The sequence below is a fragment of the Symphalangus syndactylus genome, chromosome 10, assembly GCF_028878055.3.
Source record: "Symphalangus syndactylus isolate Jambi chromosome 10, NHGRI_mSymSyn1-v2.1_pri, whole genome shotgun sequence".
In the NCBI taxonomy this organism is placed as follows: Eukaryota; Metazoa; Chordata; class Mammalia; order Primates; family Hylobatidae; genus Symphalangus; species Symphalangus syndactylus.
The window spans coordinates 24050285-24056493 of record NC_072432.2 but is presented as its reverse complement, the minus strand read 5'-3'; positions in this window follow the sequence as shown (position 1 = coordinate 24056493).

The following is a 6209-nucleotide window of genomic DNA, read 5'->3' as shown; positions in this document are numbered from 1 at the left end:
CTAAGGCAAAAAGAAAGTGAGATAAAGTATTTATAAAGGTCAGGGTGGATCTGCTACTTGTTCAGAACTATCCATCCTGAGTTCATGTGTAGAAAATGCTTTTTTTGCCCCATATGTTAATGGACTCCACCCTGAACTCAGTAAATTCAGTTGAGAAGCAAGCATTGGCCAAGCACAGTGGCTCATGCCTGTAATCCCAGCACTTTGGGAGGCCAAGACAGGCAGATCACCTGAGGTCAGGAGTTCCAGACCAGCCTGGTCAACATGGTGAAACCCTGTCTCTACTAAAAATACAAAAATTAGCCAAGCGTGGTGGCATGAGCCTGTAACCCCAGCTACTCAGGAGACTGAGGCAGGAGAATTGCTTGAACCCAGGAGGTGGAGATTGCAGTGAGCCAAGATCATGCCACTGCACTCCAGCCTGGGCAATAGAGCAAGACTCCACCCTAAAAAAAAAAAAAAAGAAAGAAACTAACTCAAATGCTTTTTAAGTTCACATGACTTCAGTAAAATTTGGTAAATAAGAATATTGTTGGTTTAATTAAAATGGGATAGGGAGAGGGTGAAGATGGTTAACAGGTAGAAAAAAAGTAGAAAGAATAAGACCAACTATTTGATAGCACAACAGGTTGACTATAGCCAATAATAACAACTATATATTTCAAAATATCTTAAAGAGTGTAATTGGATTGTTTGTAACTCAAAGGATAAAAGCTTTATGAGGGATAGATATCTCAGTCTCCATGATGTGCTTATTTCACATTCCATGCCTGTATCAAAACATCTTACATACCCCTTAAATAAATATACCTACTATGTACCCACCAAAATAAAAATAGAAAACAAAAAAGTGAAAACAGGCATGTCTTCAGTATTACCAGCATTAAATATAATGCAGAAACAATCTTTATTTCTATTAGATCATTAAGATCATAAAATTATGAGTTTGACCTAAGAATAAATGTGCAAGTGAGAGGACAGCGCAGTGTCCATTACTTTGTGTATATCAAGCACAGAAGCAAAATAAGGACCCATAAATTTAATTTTTAAGGCTTTTCTTTAAGGATACTTGCCCAATATGCACGTGCTATAAGACAGCTCATGGGAAAATAGCTTGAGATGATGGCTAAGTCTGTCAAATGTCTCAATTTTTATGAATAATCTAAGTGTAATTGTTAAGGACAAAAGAAATAAACGTGAGATAAAACTTTATAAATGAACTTGTCATAGTTATCAAAATCTTTTTCAGCAACTTGAAATCTTAATCTCATGTAATATTAATAGATATTCATAAAATATCTGAGTCTTTTCTAAGTTAAAATATTAACATTAATTGCTGAACATATGTTTAAACTATATACACTTTGGCATCTTGTTTTTATATGGTATAAAGAAGCTAAATATATTTGAGTCTGTTGGTAAACATGAAAAAATTGCTCCATGAGGAAGCACATGTTTTTGGAAGTTATAAAATGTATGTTCATAAAATGTTGATATATGACAGTTCAAAATTGCTTTTTCCCTAGGTTTTCATTAGAAATTAAGGTTGTTAAGAGTCAAAAATTCTAATCAACATATGGTAATTAAAACTAGAAATAAAAAAGAAACACTTCATATGGTAAGGAAAGTAAGACATGTTTCTGGTAAGTGAAGCTACGTGGTATGGAAGATGTGCTCTGGCTAAGAGAAAAAGTGAGTAATTTTTGTTTGGAAGTAGAATAACTGGTTTGTCCAAAAGGAGAAAGAGGGAATGTATAGGACAAAGGACTGAAGTAATATAAGAAAGTTATAGGTTTGTGGAAGATATATCTTACGAAAGAAATTTTATGTGTAATCAAGTTGCCTAAAATTATAGAATTACTTAAAAGTAACTCGTGCGCTTAAGCATTCCTCCTGCCTCAGCCTCCTGAATAGCTGGAACTACAGACGTGAGCCACCACCCAAGCTCTTATTTTTCAAAATACTTGAACACTTTGTCTGCTTGATTCCAAATATGACTAATAAAATTTCAGACTTGAGGGGAACAATCAGAGAAGAAGTCCATGAAGTTCACTCAGATATTTTTCAGGCACGACTGGAACCATTAGAGGGTGCTGTCACAGATTAAGTAAATCGTGACTCTGACGCACACGAAAATTCATCCACTAGTAGCCTTAAATATAAAATAATTTACTCAGCTTCCTAAAATGAATAAATCATTCCCAGCCTAAACACAAAGAAAATGACTATTTATAGGATGTCATGTCTTGAGATATTTTAAATATAGGTTTTTTTTTTTTTTGGAGACAGGGTCTCACTCTGTCTCACAGGCTGGAGTGCAGTGTGCAATCACGGCTCACTGCAGCTTTTACCTCCTGGGCTCAAGCCATCCTCCTGCCTCAGCCTCCCAAGCATTCAGGACTACAGGAGCATGCCACCACATTCAGCTCTTTTTTTTTTTTAAACTTCTTGTGAGATGGGGTCTTGCTCTGTTGCCCAGGCTGGTGTCAAGCTCCTGGGCTCAAGTGATCCTCCTGCCTCAGCCTCCCAAAGCACTGAGATTACAGCCATGAGTCGCCGTGCCCGGCTGGTTTTTATCTTTATGTAGAATTCTGATATTTCTTAATGGATCCTGAATCACCCTTAATATTCTTATTTTTAAATTTGACAATTTAAATTTAGTCACATTTTAATAGAGATCTGAGTCAGTAGGTGTCCCACCTTGTCCCACCTGTGTGTGGAGATAAAGCACTTTCCACATAAAGCTGCCCAGAAGGCCAGGCGCGGTGGCTCACGCCAGTAATCCCAGCACTTCGGGAGGCCAAGGCGGGTGGATCACCTGAGATCAGGAGTTTGAGACCAGCCTGGCCAAAATGGCAAAACCCCATCTCTACTAAAAATACAAAAATTAGCCAGGCGTGGTGGCACGTGCCTGTATTCTCAGCTACATGGGAGGCTGAGGCAGGGGAATCACTTGAACCCAGGAGGCAGATATTGCAGGTAAGCTGAGATCGTACCACTGCACTCCAGACTGGATGACAGAGCAAGACTCTGTCTCAAAATAAATAAATAAATAAAAATAAAGCTGCCCATATATCTAGCCACATTGATAATAGTGTTAGGAAGAACAATCTCAGGTTTGACAAAGTTCTCCTAAAGCTATCCAAAATATTATGACTGATAAATGGTTGTATAGAATTATCAAATTTGTAATGTGTAAATAAATTACCTCAGGTTTTCTCAGAATAAAATGTTCTAAAGTTGGCTGGGCGCAATAGCTCACACCCATAATCCCAGAACTTTAGTAGGCTGAGGTGGGAGGATCACTTGAGGTCAGGAATTCGAGACCAGTCTGGGTAACATACTGAGACCCCCATCTCTACATTTTTTTTTTTTGAGACAGAGTCTCGCTCTGTCGCCCATACTAGAGTGCAGTGGCATGACCTCGGCTCACTGCACCTCTGCCTCCCGGGTTCAAGCGATTCTCCTGCCTTAGCCTCCCAAGTAGCTGGGATTACAAATGAGCACCACCATATCTGGCTAATTTTTGTATTTTTAGTAGAGACAGGGTTTCACCATGTTGTCCAGGATGGTCGTGAACTCCTGATCCCAAGCAATCCACCTGCCTCAGCCTCCCAAAGTGCTGGGATTACAGGCATGAGCCACTGTGCCCAGCCCAGAAAAATATTTTTAATTGAAAAAAAAAAAAGTTCTAAGAAGGTAAGACTATGACTAAGAATGCCATATTTTAAACTGAAATTTTCATTTTAAAAATGTATAAAAGAACTAGAGTTGTGTGATACAATAATTATTCAGCATGTGATAAAGTGGGCCTTTCATTCTGGAATTCTGGGTATCAATTTCTTCTGTACGCCCATGCTCATGAGTACACACACACACACACACATCATATTCTCTCACTCCTTTCTGTCTCTTTTTTTCTGTGTCTCCCACAGAAAAGAAGCAGGGTTAATAAGCAATAGGTTTGGTGTCTGCTCGAACTTAATACCTGGAAAGTAAGTACTGGGGATTATTCTCACATTGGCCATACATGATCTGGGGAAGAACAGTGAAAACAGCAAAAGTTCTCAGAGAAATGAATGCAGGAAAGTAGGAAAGTTATGTCCTTGGAAATCAGAGTGTTCAGCTTTGTGAAGACAGTTCTAAACTTTCAACTTTCTGGAATGCTTTCTGGGTTCTGCAAGGAGTAAGTAGCTAAAGTGAAGCGAAGAATGTCAAGGTGATGCAGGCGCTTGAGAATAAAAAGGTGACAAAATCTTGATGCCTGAAGATCAGCAAAAGACAAGTAGCGATGGAGTAGCAAAGCACAGTAAAGCCTCACTGCAGATTCATTGATTCAGGGAGCCAAGGCAAGCAGTGCTATTTTAGACAGCGCCATGAGGGCAGCCTGGCAGATCTGTGCTGATAGGGCACCCTCAAGGCTCGCTGGAATGGAGGGAGTTTGAGTGACAGTTGGCTTCTCAATGTAAGTTCTTTCTTATCAGAAAATAATATGGATGAACAGCCCAAAAGGTCTCCACAGAGAGAACCTGCAGTGTACATTTGAAACATTTGCATTGGTACATCAGAGCCCCTCTGCAGTAAGAAGGGCCACCTGAGAATGTGAGCTGAGGAAATTAAAAAAGAAAAGAGTGGTATAAAGGATTTTCAGCTTCTGCTGACTCAGATTAATGGAATTGGCTCTCTTTTCTCTATTTTAAGTAGGTCACATTTAATATAAACTCATTGTTTTATATATATAAAACATATATATTTAAAATATATATTAATATATATAAATATATATATTTAAAATGCCCACAAAATTCAAAAAGAAAAATTCTCTAAACATTCAAATTGACCCTCAGGTTACACAGCTCTCAGAAAAGAAAAAGTGTGCTTTTCTTATCTGTTATTGAATTAGGTGTGCTGTTTTCCTGTCTTATCTTTCCAGGATAGGTAAAGATAATAACAAGCTGTATTTATGAAATCTGATCTGCCCAGTGCCTAGGCAGCTCCCTGGAAGAAGAGGCAAGGACTTTTTTCAGGCTTACATGACAATATTTATTTAAAGACTCCCTAAAGATTTTTAAAGCTAACGTATCATCTGCAAATACCAAACACATGAACTGAATTTAAGGAGCCACAAGGCATCTTGATACTTCTGATGTCAGGCTAGAACAATTCATTCTACCCAATAAATCAACATTTTTGAGCCCAAAGCCCTAAGATAATAAGCACCCCATGTTTTATAAAGAATTCCCAATAAACACTTGAGTTTTCACCAAACAATGTTTCACAAAAATAGTTGTTCAATCATTCTCAATTGCAACAATAATTGAAGTTACAAGCCCTCTGAAACCATTTATTACCAAGCCATTATGTACCCACCATAAAATGCAGATTCACAAACGTTTTGTGCTTACAGTGAATTTTGAATCTGCTGACTTTTCTTAGAGATGGGTAAGAATAAAAACGTTTTTTTCTCTGCTTACAGTGGCAAAAAAGAACAGAGAGAAATAACACATTTTCAAAAGTACTTCCATCACACTTTCAGCTCCTAATAAAAGCATCTGCCCACAAAGATGACATTTTCTCTTTGTTTCTTCCCTTTAAATTGTTTGCTATCACATTGTCAATCAAAAGCAAATTTACACCCTAGACAGATGCAAAGCATAGCCTTTTCCATAGTAGTTTTGAAGACAGTGAGTCATTCGTCTATCAGCCAAAGCCTACACAGTCTCATTGATTCTGCAACAGGAATGCTCTTTTCAGGGTTACTGAAAGTCATAGCTACTTTCAGCCTAACAGGTTGAAGCCTTCTCCTAGGCTACAAATTTACTACGCTATAGAAAGTTTTTTTAGTACCAATTTTGTCCCTTTGGTGGATCTAGGATTCTTCTTGATTGCTGCTACCTAAGACAGAAGTGGAAGAGTTTTCTCCTGAAGAGTACCATTGGGCAGGGTGTGGTGGATCACGCCTGCAATCCCAGAGCTTATGGAGGCCGAGGCAGGATGATCACTTGAGCCCAAGAGTTCAAGACCAGCCTGGACAACATAGTGAGATCCCATTGCTACAAAAATAATAATAGTAATAAATACCCAGGTATAGTGACACATGTCTGTAGTTCCAGCTACTCAGGAGGCCACAGTGGGAGGATCACTTGAGGCCAAGAGGTCAAGGCTGCAGTAAGCCAGCCTGGGCAACAGAGCAAGACCTTATCTCCAAA